Here is a 20,191-nt window from a genome sequence, read left to right on the forward strand (position 1 = left end):
ATTATATATATTTTTATAGTTTATATAATATAAAATATATTATATATTATAAGCTATGAAATGTAAATATAACATATAATTATATGATATAAATTTTTCATGTCTAACCATGGAAGAAAATGCATAATAAAAACATCTTTGTTAATTCTCATGAGAACATTATATGTTTGGGGGTTTTTGAGACATGTAGTTCTGGCTGACCTGGAGCTTGTCACATCCCTCTGACCCTGCCTCTGGAGTGCTGGGATTAGAACCATGCAGCATCATGCTCAACAAAGCAGTTAGACGCCGTTTTACACAAGTAAACTGAATCTGACAGGTGGTTAGTAATGTGTCCTGAGGTACTCACTTTAAATACGAAGGAAATGTTGAAAATGATGGTGGTGGTTACAGTGGCACTGGTGGTGGTCGTCGTCGTGATTGTGATTAGGGGAATAATGCTGGAAAGGATAATAATTATGGGTTATTGATCACAAGTCACAAGAATTATTTTAAAATCTATGTGAGTCTAGAGAGATGGTTCAACAAGTAAAAATACTTATTGCTCAGTCTAACCACCTAAGTTCATCCCTGGAATAAACATCTTAGGATAAAAGTGACTTCCAGAAGTCCTCTGACCTCCACACAAGCGAGCACCAAAGCAAGTCCCCCCTGCCCCGCTTCTTCCCTTACTTATTAAATAAAAATGCAAAAAAACTATTAAAATATCAGTGTGCTGGGCATCACACTTGCACTCCATACATGTATATATTATGTCATAGGCACAATAACTTTAACCGACAGTCTCTAAAATAAGGAGCTCAAATGCCAGAACACTGATTCTGCACAGCACAAGCCACAAAGAGAAAAAATGCTGGCCTCACAGCCAAACCTGTCTGTATCAAGAGCCCACAGTACCTACACAATTGCCTGGCAGCATAGCACACCTTGCCTCTGTGCACAGGGTCTTTTGAAACTTTAATCGGCATTGAACCCAAACTCAATGGCTCTGTGCTTCTTCCAGATGTCTATTGAAAGGTCTGTGAGATTTTTAATGTTCCTCTGACTCTACAGAAGCCACAGTGCAGAGCATCAGAAAGACTGTGTGTGAAAAACCTCCTGGGTATTGTTTTGAGAGTCAAGTAAATAAGGGCTTCTGTTAAGATGTAGATACCCCTGGACACTTTAAGCCTATTAGAAAGGCACAGCTCAGCTTGAACAGGTAATTCATTTAACTATGAGGAGTAGCAGTGAGGATGTGACTGTCACCAATGAGCAAGTCCTTCTTTACTTTTAGCCTCGGACACTGCAAAAGAGAAAGGAAAACATTTTCTGCTTTTTGACTAGGTCTGGGATTATGGGAAAACATCAGAATAAGGCAGAATTTGTTACTTTCATTCATCAAAACTAATCATCCAGTACTGGTAGAATATTATGAGCAATGATCTGCATATAGTTAGTGTGGGTTATGTTGAGGTTTTACCTTTACTTTATTGTAATGCTAAGTGCTGGCCTCCAAAATTTGGAGTCTGCATCTGGCCTAAGGGACCCTGCTCCCAGTCAATTCTGATTGGTAAATAAATATGCCAGCAGCAAACAGCTGGGGAGACATGGGTGAGTTTACTTTTCCCAGGCTTGGGACCAGGAGGAAGGAGTAGGGGACAAAGGAGCCAGCATGGAGAGTAAGAACTTGCAGGAGAGAGGCAAGAAGAGCATCCTGGGCTCTGGACCAAGAGAACATGGCTCAGAGGGCTGACTAATTACAACTAAGAACAGCCAAGATGAAACACAGTAAGAAATAATGGGATCATAAATAGGAGATAGATGCTAATAGCATGGAGGGTAGGCAGCTGCCCAGGTAGTGTGCTGCTTAAGGTATAATAAAATATAAAGGCTGTGTGTGTGTGTATGTGTGTGTGTGTGTGTGTGTGTGTGTGTGTGTGTGTGTGTGTGTGTGTGTGTATTCTTTATTCCAGGAACATAAATGGTCAAAGGCAGAAGGAACCTCACATCAGGATTTTTTAAAAAATATTTATTACTCGAGGAAGATCTTAGAAAATATAAGGATCTCCCATGCTCATGGATTGGAAGGATCAACATTATAAAAATGGCTGTCTTACCAAAAGCAATCTACAGATTCAATACAATCCCCGTCAAAATACCAATACCAACCCAGTTCTTCATTGAGTTGGAAAGAGCAATGTACAATTTCATCTGAAATAACAAAAGACCTAGAATAGTGAAATCCATCCTCAACAACAAGAAAACAACTGCGGGAATCATCATTCCTGACCTCAAGCTATATTACAAGGCAATTGTGTTAAAAACTTCATAGTACTGGTACAGAGATAGATATGTGGATCAATGGAATAGAATAGAAGATCCAGAAATGAGCCCTCATGTATATGGTCACCTGATTTTTGACAAAGGAGCAGTAAACATTCAATGGGAAAAGGACAGCCTATTCAACAAATGGTGTTGGTCCAACTTGCACTTAACATGCAGAAGAATGAAAATAGACCCTTTCTTATCTTCTTGTACAAAGCTCAAGTGCAACTGGATCAAAGATCTCCACATTAAACCAGGTACACTGAAACTATTAGAAGAGAAAGTAGGGAAAAATCTTAGCACACATAGGCACAGGAGAAAATTTCCAGAACAGAACACCAATGGCTCGAGCTCTAAGGTCAAAGATTGACAAATGGGACTTAATGAGATTGCAAAGTTTCTGTAAGGCTAAGGACACTGTCAAGAAAACAAACGACAGTCAAGAGGTTGGGAAAAGATCTTTACCAACCCCACATCTGATAGAGGCCTAATATCCAAGGTATACAAAGAACTCAAGAAGTTAGACACCAGAGAATCAATCCTATTAAAAAATGGGGTACAGAGCTAAACAAAAAGTTCTCAATTGAGGAATATCGAATGGATGAGAAGCACCTAAGGAAGTGCTTAACATCCTTAGTCATGAGGGAAATGCAAATCAAAACAACCCTGAGATTCCACCTCACACCAGTCAGAATGGCTAAGATCAAAAATTCAGATAGCAGCAGATGCTGGCAAGGATGTGGAGAAAGAGGAACACTTCTCCACTGTTGGTGGGGTTGTAAACTGGTACAACCACTCTTGAAATCAGTCTGGTGGTTCCTCAGAAAACTGGACATAGTACCACCTGAAGTTCCAGCTATTCCACTTCTGGGCATATACCCCAGAGACACTCTAATATACAACAAAGATACATGCACCACAATGTTCATAGCAGCTCTATTTATAATAGCCAGAAGCTGGAAAGAACCCAGATGTCCTTCAGTAGATGAATGGATACAAAAATTGTGGTACATTTACACAATGGAGTACTACTCAGCTATCAGAAACAATGACTTAACCAAATTCTTAAGAAAATTGATGCATCTAGAGAATATCATCCTGAGTGAGGTAACCCAGTCACAAAAGAACAGACATAATATGCAGTCACTGATAATTGGATACTAACCCCAGAAAGCTCTGAACACACAAGAAACAACTCACAGACTATATGAAGTTCAAGAAAAACAAAGGCCAAAAAAATGAAAAATCATTATGCTTAATCTTTACACACCAAGAAAACTTTGACTATTTCCTGGTTACATCTTGTTTTACATGTACTTTATGCTCATTGTAACTAGTAAGATTTTAATGCATACTATCAAACCTTTAAAAAAATCAAGTACTGACAAAAATGTATTCATAATTTTATGCAAAAATGCTTAAAATCTGTACATTTATCTTTGTTTTTTAAAATAAAGTTTTTCAATTAAAAATATTTATTACAGCAGGATTAACTCTGTGTCCACCTGATGTTTTGTCTCCGCCCCAGGATTTCAAGTGGGCTCAGCAGCACGTTTAATAATAGTATCTCCTTAGCATCTTTTGACTGTGTTGCTGCCAGAGATTAACATGCTGTTTATAATCTGTAGTTTATCAAGGATCTGTGGTTGTTCCTGTAGACTAGTTCAGAGGACACTGAGGTAGAGACACCTGACATGGAGGACACTCACTGTCTAACTGGCTGAACCCTGGTGGCTATCTTTGGTCTCAACAAAGTATTGTCATCTAAGTTTCTCCATTTGCAGGTGTGGTAGCTACGTTACACACTGCTGTGCAGTGGAAGAGAGGACGGTTTACTTTGTCTACAGTTCAAAGAGCTATCACCCAAAATGGTGGGAAAGGCAATGCTGGCAGAAGCGTTCGGTCACTGGACACATTGCGCTCTCAGGAACTGGAGTGAACAGGAAGTATGGTCAACCCATGAGATTTGAGGTTCATCCCAAGTGGCCCACTTCCTCCATCAAAGCTCTGCTTTTTAATATTGCTCAACATTTCCTAAAGTGCCATCTGGGGGCCAAGTGTCCAAACACATGAGCCGCTGAGGGGTGATTCCCAGGCAAACCTCAATATGAGGCTGCTCTCTCTTTTTCTTCCTTTGGATACCATACTCTTTAGAAGAAAGTGCCACACTCATGGAGTAGAGACTCACACTCCCTTCCTTTAAGACCTAGCAACTATCTAAATTATTTGGGTTGCTCTTTGTTACTTACTGATTTGTTCCATTCGTTTATATGAGTATAGACTCATGGGCCTTTATTTTATGCTGTGGAGAGTCATCTAACACTCCTTTATTACTGTGTTTCTAATTGTTTCAGCTCTGGCCATCACCATTAAGGACTCTTTAAATTGACTTTTGTGTATCTTTGGTCCCAACATTGTAGAATTCTGTCTTAGTGATTACTACTTCTGTCATTCTAAGGCGCTATAGTTTTGTTCTGTGAATTTTTTTCTCATCTTACAATCTCATCTCTTCAAAGAGCCCTAGTTTTTTTTTTTTTTTTTTTTTTATTAGAAATTGGCATTATTGGAAAATTCTATTGTAACAAGGATATTTTGGTTCTTGGAATGCTAGTTGCTACTAGGTCATTGCTTCTAGGTCACTACAGCTGGCAAAAGAGTATTAATAGTGGATAGGTGAGAGACAGATGGCTAGATGGATAGCTAGACATACAGATATATTATGTTTCCATTACTTCAAACCATTTCATTTGTTAGTTAAATAAACTGTACAAATGGCTGAGATCAATTCAATAAGAATCTATTAGAGTTTGCAAGATGACTTGGTGACCAAAGGCCAAGCCTGTTGACAAAATGATTCCCTACAAGTTGTCCTCTGACATGCACCATGGCATGTGTGTATCTGCCCACATATCAGAAACAAACTAATGCACTTTTATTTCTTAAAAAGAGTCATTTACATTTGAACCCAGGCAGGTGGAAAAGCTGTAGAGCACTGGCAATGTTTTGCAGTCTGCCCCAAGAAACTGAAATCATCCTTCATGGTCACGGTTGAAAACAAGGCAGCAGGTGTAAAGGCACAGTGAGAGGTTCCGGGGAAGTCACTGGTTTAAATCAGCAATAGTTTTTAGAATTAGCAAAAGTGTTTTCCTAATCTTTCACACCATTAAACCATTAGAGTTTTCCTAAAATGTTTAGTTTGATATTCATCTAGAACCCAGAGGCAGCAGAGTCCATATATTTGAAACAAGATGAAATGGAGTCACGCAAAACTATTAACAAGATCTGGGTGAGAAGAAAAGTCCAGGTGGATGAGACAGTCAAACAAATATTCATAATTTCCAAGGAGACTGTAACTCACCAAAACTGACACAGGTAATGGAACACCTATGACATGTGAAGGACTGTGTTATATGTCATATAACACATATGTGAAGTACTGTGTTAGAATGCCATGCAACAATATTCACCATTCAAAATAGTACTGTATTAAGAATATATAAAAGGGCATTTGATCTTTGTCTTTTTTTTTTTTTTTCTGATTGGTCCTTAGCACAGAGAGTCAGAGCCCATTAAACTCCCCAGAGTGACAGGGCGATGAAGTTGTGTGAAGAGATTGCTGAGAGCCTGTGAAAGAACTCCAAGTAAACAGGATGGAGAGAACTTCAAGTAAACAGGACGGGACTCCTGTAATTTCTCTTCCTCCCTAACTTTGGTTGCTCTTAGGATGCACGTCCATGCTCCTTGGGTGTAATAAGAGGAGGGGGTTTTGCTTTACACAGCCATCTTCTTGTCCACTGTCATTCAGAAAGACATTTCCATCAATGCCTTGTCCTCCAGAATGTATACAGCAATAATCTGACCTTGCATTCCAGGCTCTAGAAGCCTAAACTCATCTGATCTTGCTCTTATGGTATTATACAACTGCAACTTGAAATCCAGTGAACTCTGCTCACATGACTTTGCTTAACCTTCAGAATGTCCTCAGCATATAAGTTGTCTGATACCCTGAATAAAGTTGACTATTTCATGAGACTTTAGTCTGCCCCATTTTTAGACTCCACTTTCCCAGGTTCCTGCAGCCAACAAGAGTGGCAGCAGTGGCTAATGACCTAATCATCCAAGCTCAAGTAAAGATGCCTTCTTAACAGTTCTGACCACCAAGGCTCAGGGAGCTTCCGAATCAAGACCATGTACTGTCTGTTAATGTGGTGATATTAAATACAGTACCTTACAAAGTAAACACATTTTCTATGCTGTTAGTCCCCCCCAGAAGAGCACCCTCTGTGAGGACATGTCACAGGCATCGGGTGTATAGATAGGGTGCTCAGGAGGTATTTGACTGTTAGATGGACTAGAAAAGCCATCAGTACAAATTTCTCTGTTAAACAAATTGAATCAGCCAAAAGAAAGGCACGGGCACTTGCACATGTGTGAGCGCACACAGACACACAGACACACACACACACACACACACACAACATCTCCTTGAATGTTTAGTATTCTTATTGATATAAGCCTTGCTTCTATCGTGGGACAGGGTATACTGTTTGGTTTGGGAAGTTTGAGAAGTAACTGCATAAGTTACTTTTCTCGGGCTATAACCAAATCTTGACAGAAGGAAAGATTTCTTTCAGCTCTTGATACAAACAATGCAGTTTGTCGTGGAGGGGGAAAGTGGGGAGCCTGGGAGTGGTGTAAGCTTAGGGCTCAGCTTTCTTGCATATTCAAGTCTGCAGAAGCACAAAGGGAGACTGGAAATAGGAACAGCCTAGAACCCTCAAGGCCCACACCGCTCAGACAGTCACAGTAACTGAAGAGAATGAAGGGCTGAGGAACAAGCAGCTTAGGTATGCACAACTGCAGAGGTGATCCTCGACCTAGAAACCACGCTCTTTAAAAGTCTGCGGTCTGACTGTTAAAGGAGATGGCTCGGTGGGCACCATGCCTTTCCCATAGGAGGGAGGGCGGTGGCCTGTGCTCCCAGGTATTCAAGAGGCAGAGACTGACCCCCAGGTGCCTCAGTATTCTACTGCTAAGAGACACCGCGACTGTAACTCTCAGAAGAAAGCATTTAATGGGGGGGGGGGCCTCAGGTTTCAGAGGGTTGGTTCGCTGTCATTACAATGGGGCGCATGCTTCAGTAAGAGGTGGAGAGCAAAGCAGTGGAGTAAGACACCCAGGATTTCTCAAAGCAGTTTGAAGGCATCTGTTGCTTCCTTCCTTCTCACAGAAGTGATTGCACACACACTATTTCAGGATTATGTTATCCATCCCAACCGTGACATTGATCTCTCTCTTAGTCTGCTCGGGCTGCTGGAACAAATTACCATCAACTGGTGGCTTTAACAGTACACATTCATTGTTGAAACTTGGAGGCTGGAGTTTGACACTGAATGCAGCTGAGTTCTGGTAAGGACTCTGTAGCATAGCTTACACACTGCCTTCCTCCCTTTGTCCTTAGCTCTCACAGGACAGAGGAGTGGCCACAGCTCTCTCTTTCTCTGATCTCTTTCCTCTCAAGTAACCCATTCTCTCACACCAGACCCCACTCTTGTGACATCACTGAACCTTAATTACTTTCGAGAGAGGTCTCACCTGCAAACATCACCAGGTTATGAGATAGGACTTTGGGATATGAATAGAAAGTACTTCATCTACACTCTGTATACACACAGCATCTTCTGCATGTATGAATTGTCACAGCCCAGCAGGTGTGCAAAGCCACTGTCCTGGTTGCAAAATATAGTGGCAAGCTGGATAGATGCCCATAGATGAGGAGATTCTGCACCTGGATGCAGAAGCCACACGGTCTTTCTTGGGCCCAGGAAGTAACTCAAGCACCTGCTGGTGATGTGCAAAGCCCCGTTTCTTTATGTGTCTGTGGAAACCGCTTTTCACAAACAAGAGATCAAACTTGAAGTACATAGCAGGCTTGATGCAGCCTGGGTTAGGCCAGCCAAGAAAAGAATAGAGTGAATTCCAAAACCTCTGTGAAGAAGTGCACCTCCACAAATCCCCTAGCTGGACCACGACAGCAAAGGTGCCACTGCTGAAAAGCCTGCGCCGCCCAGAGCTGTGCCACTCCCAGAAACGGACTCTTCAAGGACAACTGCTACTCAACACAGAGACTTCTGAATGGACCTGTCACAGCTCTCAGCCACCCAAGTGGCTGCTTTTGAACTTGTCCCATGGCAGGTGACATGAGGCAGAGACAAGAGAACTAAAGTTTTAGGGTCAGTGGAGGCCACAAATTAAATTCTACTTTCATCTCTTGAAAACTACCATAAAATAAAAGTTTTTGACCATGAACTTGCAACAGATTTTTGCAGATCTGTAAAACAGATCAGAGTGTGTTTCCCCCGGAAACAACGAGAGCAGTGAGTTCTGTTTCTATCACGTTTAAGTCATCACACGTATGTGCGCCTCCCAATAGTCTGGGAATTAAGGATTGTTTTCTTCCCCTTCGAGGCCTGCAGAAGTCAGCAGGGGATGGAAAGGAGCAGACTGTGCAGTGTGGGGCTCTGAAGTCTCTCATGAGATCCCTCTTCACCCAGTGGTCTTCTTACCGTCACTAACAAACTTTGGGTTTAGGCAGCCAGGCCTCTTTAAAATGTAAATATCTTAACTAGGACAAATAGCACATCAAAACATATCAGCCATGAAATCCAATTAGCTTAGCCTCTGGTTTTCTAAATTTCCCCGAAGATAAAAATCACCTGGGGCACTTGATGTATCTCCCCACCTCCCAGGACACTACCCTGGAGACACTGAAAGGCAGTTTGAAAAAGGTGGGCATTTGTGTTGCTAAAGCACTTCACAAGCATGTCCTCTGTTTCTGAGGCTCAGGATGTCAAGGAGTCCCACAAATACACTCCAGACAATAAAGAGAATGTACTCAATGGGAATTGGGTATCTATTTAAACTGAACTACCAGCGGAGATCACAGACTTGGTTTAATAAACTATCTTCATTTTATTGATGGAGAAACTGATGGGTGCCAGAGGGAGGAATAGAAAGAGAGGAAGGGGGGAGGAAGCAAAGGAGGGAGGGAAGGAGGGAGGGAGAAAGGGAGGGAGAGGGAAGGAGAAAGAGGGAGAGGGATGGAGAGGGGGGGAGAGGGAGGGAGAGAGGGAGGGAGAGGGAGAGAGAGGGAGGGAGAGAGGAAGGGAGAGGAAGGGAGAGAGGGAGGGAGAGGGAGGGAGAGGGAAGGAGAAAGAGGGAGAGGAATGGAGGGGGGAGAGGGAGGGAGAGAGGGAGGGAGAGGGAGAGAGAGAGGAAGGGAGAGGGATGGAGGGGGGAGAGGGAGGGAGAGAGGGAGGGAGAGAGAGGGAGGGAGAGAGGGAGGGAGAGAGGGAGGAAGAGAGGGAGAGAGAGGGAGGGAGAGGGAGGGAGAGAGGGAGGGAGAGGGAAGGAGAAAGAGGGAGAGGGACGGAGAGAGAGGGAGAGGGAGGGAGAGAGAGGGAGAGGGAGGGAGAGGGAGGGAGAGAGAGGGAGAGGGAGGGAGAGGGAGAGGGATGGAGAGAGAGGGAGAGGGAGGGAGAGAGAGGGAGAGGGATGGAGAGAGAGGGAGAGGGAGGGAGAGGGAGGGAGAGAAAGGGAGAGGGAGGGAGAGGGAGGGAGAGGGAGGGAGAGGTTTGCCCAAGGTCGCACAGCCTAGACACTTGAAGCCTGGGAGTGACTTGGTGGTTTCTTCCCTCTGTTCTAACCTTAGTTTGGAATAAGGGGCACAGAGATCAGAGCCATTAAGAACCCAGGGAGAAGCTGGGTGTGGTGGTACAAACCTTTAATCCCAGCATTCAGGAGGGCCAGCAGCAAGAGAATGGCTATCGGATGTCCTCACCAGACAGTAACAATGAACCTGCGAGAGACCAGAACTACTAAATAGGCTGACTCACTCCTCCATACAACACCAGACACCTCTGGGTGCACCCCAAACCCGTACAGTTTAGCTGTCACTTAAAATACATTGTCAGTAATTGTAGCGCAGACACCTGTGTGTATGAGCCTGAGCCCAGGATGGAACATAAAGAGCACAAAGGGGCAAATTGAACGCCTGTGCTGGGTGCGACTGGGCACCTATAGTCATTCATGCTACAGCCTCTGTCTCTCCTCAACTGCCGTCTCTCTCTGTCTCTCTCTGTCTCTATCTCTGTCTCTGTCTCTCTCCTTAGAGCTTCTTACTCTCCTCAGCTGCTCCTCTTTCTGTCCCTCTCTGTCTCTGTCTCCATCTCTCACCCTCTATGCCCGGAGCCTTTTCAGAGCCATGTCACCAAACAGCACAGAGAGGCTCCTCTGCTCTTTTTTGCTTCTTTTTTCTTTCTTCTTCTCTACAGAAAGTGCAAAATTCTGAGAGTTCGTATCCAATGCTCGGAAAGGGCCCGCACTTTCTTTCCCTCAATGATATCTATTTTCAGGGAAAGACGATACATTCCAAACAAAACAACAACAACAACAACAAAACATTTCGATTCCACAGAGATGGCCAACCCCATTGGCCTCTCGGGCTGCTCAGGTTTTGTAACTGTCCTTCAGAAAATACAACAAAGCAGCCAGGCTCTGCATGAAGCTAATCCAAACTACACATGGCTAGGGTCTAAGGTTGTGAAGCCCTGGTCCTGATATATGGGGCAGAGCCTGAGTATTAAAGAAGGTTTTATTCCTTTGTACAAGCCTCCTTGTTGGAGGGCAGACACATCTTGACCTCAGCAAACAGGTGTGTAAAGGAAAACTCAAGGCGACATGAGATGTTTAACTTTGCTTTGACTGATTTCCCAAAGACAGAAGCAAGAAACCCCCGAGTTCTTTCAGGCTGTCGGGGGCAGTTGACTCACTCAGATGGACCTCAGGGGCACAAGATAGACTCAGAGGATCTCTCTCAATAAAACACAGCCCTGCTACCCCTGGGAAAAGACTAAGTGTCACACCTCTTCTAACCCATGGATTGGAGGTTTTCCAAAGCAAACATTTGTGTGGTCTCAGCTTCCTCCAAGGTGCTGAAATCTGAGAATGGGACTGAACCTCTGAACATGTAAGCCAGACCCAATTAAATGTTGGCTTTAAGAAAATAAATAGCCTTGATCATGGTGTCTGTTCACAGCAGTAAAACCCTAACTAAGACAGAAGTTGGTTCCAGGAGCGGGGTACTGCTGTGATAGGCCCGACCATGCTTTCTTTAGGAAGAATGTGGATTTGAGGCTTTGGATTTTGAAAGCAGAGAAATGCTTTAAAAGGGCTTAATGGGCCATCCTAGTAGGAATAGAAGGCTTTGTGACTGAAATAATTTGGAGTGTGCAGACCTGGCCCAAGAGGAGAATTTCAGTATGTTGCATAGAGACTGTTTTTGTGGTATTTTGGTGAAGAATGTGGCTGCTTTGTCCCTTGTCTGAAGAGTCTGCCTGAGGCTAAGGTGAAGAGACTCAGATTAACTGAATTGGTCTCAGAAATGCCCATCATAGACTTTGTTCTCCGGTTAAGTCTCATGAAGAGCATTTTAAACAAGCACAGCAAGCCAGTAAGTAGCATCCCTCCATGGCCTCTGCATCAGCTCCTGCTTCCTGACCTGCTTGAGTTCCAGTCCTGACTTCCTTTGGTGATGAACAGCAATGTGGAAGTGTGAGCTGAATAAACCCTTTCCTCCCCAACTTGCTTTTTGGTCATAATGTTTTATGCAGGAATACAGACTCTGACTAAGACACAAATTCATATCCTTTTTTTTTTCTCTGTCTCTTTAGAATAAAGACAGACATCTAAAGTAATAAGATAAAAACAGACAAATCAGAAGAGGACAAAACAAACATAAAAAGATACTCCCCCCAAAAGAAAACACAAGAAAAAATTTAGACCAAGACACATTCATTGTCACACATAGAAAACATGCTCAAAAACAAAAACACATTATAGAAATAAAAATATTTGTATGGAGAATAAACAAAACAAACAAAAACTCCAAAATACCATTAAGTTTATTTTGTGTTATTATTTTGTGATAGCTGGGCATGAGATCTGTCTGTAAGTGTGGTTTGTATAGCCACTGAGACTAAGTTTCCCTTTTTGAGTGGTTATCAATTAGAGATTACTTCTGAGATAGGGATAGAGATTTGTATCTCCTTCCCCTCAGCACAAACCAGAATCTCTTCATTTGTCAGATGGTCCATGTGCCTCTTGGGACAACATTAGAGGGATGTTGTGAGGATTACATAAGAGGACATATAAAGCACTTAGAAAAGCCGCCATAGCCCAGTGTGGAGCTTTAGCTTACAGTAGAGGTAGCTCTGACTTGGTTTCAGAAGGGAACTGTGTGGTTAATATTAAAAGGAGTGCTTGGCTCCCAAGAATGTGTAAGTGACTTGTATTTATGGTGGGTTTCAGAAGGGAGCCTTCGCTTATGCTAAGGTAGGAAATTGATAGGTCATAGAGTTAGGCTGACCAAGGTTAGAATTCTGTTCTGGAATCTTGATATCTTGCAAACTATTTAGGGGCAATTTTTCTGAGCCATTGACCTAAAATGGAGACAATTCTAACAATAACTCCCATAGTTTTCTGAAGAGATTAACTGAAATCAGTTATAGCCATTCAAAAACACTCATTTTTAATAGAAACCAGCACATCACTACATATAACTTCTGGTAGATTCTCAATTAATACACATAGAAAGTATAAAATTATGGACTGTTCTGTGAAGAAGGAATTAACATTAGACCTTATTACAACTAAAATAAAAAATATCACTTTAAGTTAAAACATATTTCTCCTCTTATATAAATGTTTAGAGGTAGCAGTGCAGGATTGATATGGTATTCTTATTTTATAAGAAAGAAAGAAAGGAAGGAAGGAAGAAAGAAAGAAAGAAAGAAAGAAAGAAAGAAAGAAAGAAAGAAAGAAGAAAGAAAAGAAGAAGAAAGAAAAGAAGGGAGAAAAAAAACCTGTGGGGATTTTAATGCTTTGCAAAGTTGTAAGAACCAGAGATTATTCTGTTATGGGAAACAAGGCACGCCCAGAAGGGCAAGAATCATTTTATCTCACATACAAATTATTGATTTAAATATGTATATTACTGTCACTCATATGACATAAAAGTATAAATGGGATTAGTAGTAATTACATGGCAATTGTATAGTACTTATACATTACTTTTAATAAATCTTATTAGCATATATTCAAAAATAGGTTTCTTTATGGCAGTTAGCTCACTATCTTCTTTCACACCTCGGCCGTGGTAAGGTGCCAACCCCACACAGGTAAGTACCCTCCTTAGCTAAGTCTTCATGGGGACACAACTCAAGCTATTTCCAGTCAATGTGATAGTCACAGTGAACTGTCATGGGTGCTAAGTACAAGACTTGATCCTTCTACACAAAGCATACACACACCTGTATACATTTGCTTCCTTCTCCATCCCTCAGAATAGGTGGTATTCAAGATATGTACATACCATCAAGAAGAAAAGCACTTTCACAGACTTCCATCTTCAGATTTAAACCCAGTATGATACAACTCCACTTGTTTTAGCCTCAGGAGTATGATGTATGATCTCCTGTAATAGTTTAAAATGAACATAAGATGGCTCCAATCCTTTCCCTCTCCCCCCTCTCCCTCTCCATTTCCCTCTATCACTCTTCCTCCCTCTGTCCCTCTCCCTCTGTCTCCTCCCTCTGTCTCTCTCTGTGTCTCTCTGTTTATCTCTGTGTCTCTGTCTCTCTCTGTGTGTTTCTCTGTCTCTGTCTCTCTGTCTCTCTTTGTTTCTCTCTGTGTCTCTCTCTGTTTCTCTGTGTGTGTGTCTCTCTGTCTCTCTCTCTCTCTCTCTCTCTCTCTCTCTCTCTCTCTCTCTCTCTCTCTCCATCAATTGCTGACAGCTCCTTATCTGGGGTGGGACTTTGCTTGGGTTTTATCTAACTTGTACTTGAAAGGCTTTGTACATGGCGTCACGGCTTTTTCATATGTGCTACTGTTGCCGTGCAGCGTCCAGAGATCTGCTTCCTGTAGGCATTCATCTACCTCAGGCTCTTATTAAGTGTTCTGCCTTCTCTTTCACAGTGAGGTCTGAGCTCCTGGGGGACTGAATGATAAAGACCATTGATATTCATGAAAAGCTCTCTGTGTCTGGACAGGAATTGTTAGGTATGGAACTTCAGAGCAAAGGAACTGTTTCCTTTTACTATGCCTAGGCATGGTGGATCTGCAGTGGTCTTTCCCAGTAATGTCTGCACCAAGACTTCCTTTTTTATTTTCATCTAGCTGGTCTGGAGCTGGTTGGTTGGTAATGTTTTGATTCAAAGATACAGAATTCAGCACAGAAATAATCTCCCAACATTTCTTGTTTAGATATATTTTGCTACAACCTCATCTGAATCAGACATCCTAATCTAAGAGTTGACTAAGTTAAAATCGTCCTCTTAGGAAGAACCACATAGCAGTGATGCTGAAGTCCACAGTCTATGTCTGTGAGAGTTTCTGATTATTGGTCCCTTTGGCTGTGGCCCCTTTGGCTGTGGTCCCTTTTCACACATTTTCCCTGACCTTTTCCTAACAAGTGCTTTTGTTCTTGGCAACCCTTCCTCTCCTCTCACATGTGCCTGGCTTTCCTAATATTCCCCATCAGTTACGTCTTAACCCATCTTTTCCCCAGAATTTCCAAATTATGTAGACATGTCTTGCTTTCTGCTATGTCCATGGAGGAGGGGGTTCATTTGTTACTTTTATCATTTTGTGGACTTTAGGTAGGCCCATAGGAAGGCTTGGATAATGGATTCCCTTTGACAACACTGAGATCATGCAACTTATTTAAAAATGAAAGACATCAGTATTCTCTATTGGGGGTGTAGAGCCACACACTAAGCCAAGAAGATCTGATACCAGGCACTAAAATGCCCTGAACAAGTCACACAAGAAGCACACACAGAACAAGAGCCAGCTGAGCTTTACAAGAACATGGAACTAAAACATGGCTTTACTAGAAATACACTTCTCAAGCACAGCAGTTGCTGTGGACAGTAAAATGCTAAAGACAATATGACTTGTTTTATTATCATGAAGCGGGAAGAAATTGGGGTTCACAAATGTTGACATTCTAGGATGGTACCTCCAAATCCATATGCTGAAAGCTAAGCCCAGTGTGGGAATGGGGCATTCTGACACAAGATTTCTGATTTCTTTGGTGATCTAGTTTGCATTGTCTTTTCCGTCCTCACAGGAAAAGCTCCAAATCAAGCTCATTAACCAAGAGATCCTCGAGAGACTGTAGGGGCTCAGCCTCCTCTATAATAGGACTACTATCCAAAAGACAAGATTATTATAAAACCAAGTGAGATAATTCATGTGAAGCAATTAGCATACTGTCTAACCCATGATCAGCCTTCAGTAAGTATTAGCTCTGATATCCATGTGTCTTCTTGTGATCTTTGAGCTGTGACAGCATTAACCGGATTTTCTATAATCAGTAGAAAACATAGTTTGAGACATTGATTTAATGACACCCATACCTCTCAGTGTTTTTATGACTCCTGTAACCTTCTTCTCAGAGAGATATATCTTACTTTTTTTCCACAGAAAACCAACAGGCTTTGAGCTGACTCTGACATTAAAATCTAATAATAACAGCAGTAAAAAAACAAACAAAAAATCTCGCCCCGAGGCGCAAGTAATGTTCTGAGATTGTTGTTTTAGCTTCAGCGCTTGAAGACCCTTCGTTTCTCACTGGTCCGGTCTGTGTTAGTATAATTTACAGTCTCATCCCCAGCTTGTAGATCATTAAGCACCATCATTTCAGTCTGTACTTTGTGGGCTGCTTTTGTCGGCCTCTCCACAGCGCGGTCATGAGGGCAGGTGGGGAAGGATTACTTGTTATGATAATTTGAATCATTTCATGCATCATCTTAGCCCTGAAACCTGGCTCACAGACAGAAAAATCAAGTTCATAAATTACCCCAAATCCAGTATAACTTGATCTCTCTGCCTTTTCCCTGTTTATTATGCAACCGTGTTGCTTTTTACAGGAACTATTCCAGGACTACCCAGAGTTCCGTGGTGGCTTCTCCTTATTAACTTGGAATGAAGCTCACCTTCTCCTTGAAGTCTTAGCGCTATCCTGGCCCTGGACATCATCTATTCTGCTAAGACAGAAAGAAAGATACAGACATGCCAACTTTGTTGAGTGACCCCTACTACATGTCCTAAAACTGTTAAGCGATAGGGATTGTCAACTGGCAGCATATGCCAAGCATCCTCAGTTAATGATGTTTCCTGCCTGGTTTCCATGGTAGATTTGGGTCTGGGCTTGCTGTATCCTCAGCCTGCATATGGGTGTGTGATACTTGTTAACTATTTTTCTCATCAATATGACAAAATGCCTAAAATGAAGCAACTTATGGCAGTTAAGTTTCACTTCAGCTCATATCTTAAGGGATACAACCATCAGGACAGTGGATGGTGAAGACATGGCAGGAGGAACAGGAGGTGGGCTGCCTCATCAAATCCAGTCAGGAAGCCGAGAGTAAACAGAAGTGAGACTAGGCTGTAAAGCCTCAAGGATCACCTCCAGCGGCACACTTCCTCAACAAGGCTCCATCTCCCCAAGACGCCACAATCTTCTCAAACAGTGCCACCAGCTGACACTGAGTGTCCAAACAACAGAACAGTCCACTTTCAAACTGCTATCAGGACTCAGTTTTGGGGTGTGGTGCTGGAGATCAAACCTAGCGCTTGGCAAATGCCAGGCAAGTGTTTTATCACTGAGTCCAGACCACAACTATGGGGCCTTCAGTAATGTAATAGCTTCTGCTGGGCATCATTTGGTTCTGCAGCAATCTCTGCCCTGTCTGCTTTAAAGAGAACTCATCTCATTCCCTCCTCCTATCTCCTGTAGGACCCTTCTTGTCACTCGCGTCTCCGCACTGGATTCAGAAGCAGTTTCCAGTCTGGCAGTTTAGCCTCCTATCCTTATCGCCAGTGACCTGATTTGCACACAGAGCAGCCTTCAATCTGATGTGGGGTACGTCCTGACAATATCTTACTCTCACTTCTCATCCCCAAGTCTTCCAGGAACTTTTTCTCCCATATAACCATGGTCCGCTCACCCTCAGACTTCCTCTCCTTCACCGTGTTTCCACACCAGCCTCTTTTCCAGCTCTTCAGAAACACTGAGCCTCTGAACCTGCTGCTCCGCATCAGCACAACAGTCCTCTAGCGAGCAGCATGACTGTGACACCTTCTTCTCACAACACCCTTCACAAGGGCCAGCCTTCTAATGCCACCGTCTAGTATTTGCCAGCAAACCTGTTGACATGACAATTAGTACAAATTACAATGGCCCTAGTCAGCGTCTTCTAGCTTTCCTAACGTGTTAACACAGCAAAGAACACAAATGTTTGAAACATGTGACTCTAGATTCTGATATAGTCCAAGGATCCAGCCTTTTACCTCCCTATAGTTCAAATCTCATTAGACCCTCATCCTATAACCAGACGTTGGGTTTATAAAATGAGAGTTTACACTTATGATAAACTTATATCGTGTGAGAAATATCAAGACATAACAAAGACAATGTCCCTTCGAGTTCATCAGTGGAACCATTATCTGAGATGTGCTGATTTAGACATGTCCCTAAATGACATTAGCATCAAGTGGCAGCAGCAAGAGCCTATAAGGCTTTGGGGGAGCCATGGGAGCTCAGAGTGATCCCCAACTAACAGCTAGCTTGCAGCAGAGATCTACAACTTATAACCTGAAAATAAATTGATTCAACCAACAGCCTGTTGTGACCTTCGACGAATATCCCAAGCATCATCAGAGTTCAACCTGGATGACATTTTAGACTGTGAGACTCTTGAGTAGAGGCCTCATCTAAGTCAGGCTGGCGTCTTGACGAACAGGAAGTACAGGATAACAAATGTGTGTTAGTTAAGCTGCTTAGATGGAGAGCTACATGGTAACCGACAGCAGAAGTAAATACTAAAGCATCTGGCTCCTATTAGGTCTGCTATAGATGCTGTCAACAGAAGAGCTACCTAATTAATTTTTCTATGTGTTCCTGGAGGTGGGGGGTACATTTAAGTATGGGAAGGGAAGGGACAGGAGGGAATTGAGCACTTGAGAGCACAAATGAGGAAAGAGAGAAAACAATGATGCCTGAAGATGAGCCCTGCCCTTCCAGCACAATGCAATTCCAGTAATTCAATATTTACTGCTTAAGCACCTGTGCCTGTTTGATTTCAGTCCACACGCATGTATGTCCAAGTCACTCAAGCAGAGCACATTGTTGAGACATGGACTACAACCAATTTAAGCTTAACAATGAATGAGACTCAGACTATCTGTTTTATTTGTCTTTGACAAGTACCAGGGGATAAACCCTAACCTTCTCTTCTAACGCCCAGTCGGGATACCTTGGGAAACAGCCCAAGATACTTGCTGTTTCTCCGAGCCAGGTGCTTATTGTCCATCTTCCGTCACAGTGGCTTCCTCCATCCCTTTCTTCTTCTCCTTTCTCTCTTCCCACCCCTCTCCTCCTCCAATCAGGTCACTTCAGACCCACCTACCTCTAATTCTTCCAGTAATTGCTGTAGCCAATTTTATTTGGCCAACAGTTTTATACCGTGAAACAAGGTTTGCGCAACAAAAGCTTGTAAACTTGAGAAGACACTTGTAGGCCTAGACTCTCATGTATAGAATTTAGCATTACAATAGCAACAAACCAAACCTCAACAGAGACACCTCCGTTATAGAGGTTTCTCTGGATCTTCTGATTGTCCTCAGAGTATCTGGACTGACACTTTAGCTAGGAACACCCTGAGAGGTGTCTTCTCTTATATTTCTCTTTTCCTCTCCGCTGAGATATTTAAAGGCAAAAAGGGTACTTTGCCCAACATGTCACCTAAACTCAAAGAATGTCCATCAATATTAATGGCTCTCAACCTCATTTTACATAAAGCTTTATGTAATTTTATTTTGATAAAAGTATGGTTATGATGTCTTTACAAGATTGAACTAGGGGCTATTTAATGCCACCCCTCAACTTGGGTCATTAGTCACTGTTGTGGTCAAATGTCCTGACCAAACAGCTTTAAGGAATGGTTGATTTAGCCCACATCTCTAGGTTACATACATCTCATCACCACAGAGAAGCCAAGGCAAGAACTTGAACCAACCAGTCAAGTCCACGGGAACAGGCATAAGAGGTAAGATCATGCATGCCTACTACTCGACACACTTCTTCCACTCTTCTATCCTCCAGGACCCAAGACCCAAAGAATGGCACCACACACCATGGTCTGGGCCTTCATATCAACATGAGCCCCCACAGAAACCTCATCCCAGACTGAGACTCTTCCCAGGTGGCTCCTGGCTGTGTCAAGTTGTCAGCTAAAGCTGACCCAAATAGCCAAGGTGCTCAAGAAGTTGACTAGTCTCTTGAAGGGAGGATGAGGCAGCAGTATCTCAGGGAGTAATGCCCACACGTGAGCCAAGAGCAGCCATGGGAATGCACCATTGCCATAGTGTTTTGTGCATTTTGCAGGAAGGAATGACTAGTTTTATTTGGAGAGATGATTTTCAGGTTATGCAAAAAATAATTTCTTACCTAGATTACATAATTCCTGCACCTGAGCCAGTACATGCAGTCATGGTTTTATTTGAATGTGAATAAGGCCCCTACATATTGGTGTGTCCCCAGCTAGTTGCACTCTTTGAAGAAGTTCTGGGAGGTGAGTTCTAGCTAAGGAAAGAGTCCCTGGATGGGTACGAGAATGATCTCTGGAGAATACACATATTTGCCTTGGGCAGGCCTCACTCTTTCTTCCTCCTCTTCCACATTCACTGGTTCCTCCCTCTCTCTCCTCTCCTTTCTCCTTTCCCTTTTCTTCTTCTGATTCTCAGCTACCATAAGGTAACG

The sequence above is a fragment of the Micromys minutus genome (assembly GCF_963924665.1).
Source record: "Micromys minutus genome assembly, chromosome: 31".
Lineage (NCBI taxonomy): Eukaryota > Metazoa > Chordata > Mammalia > Rodentia > Muridae > Micromys > Micromys minutus.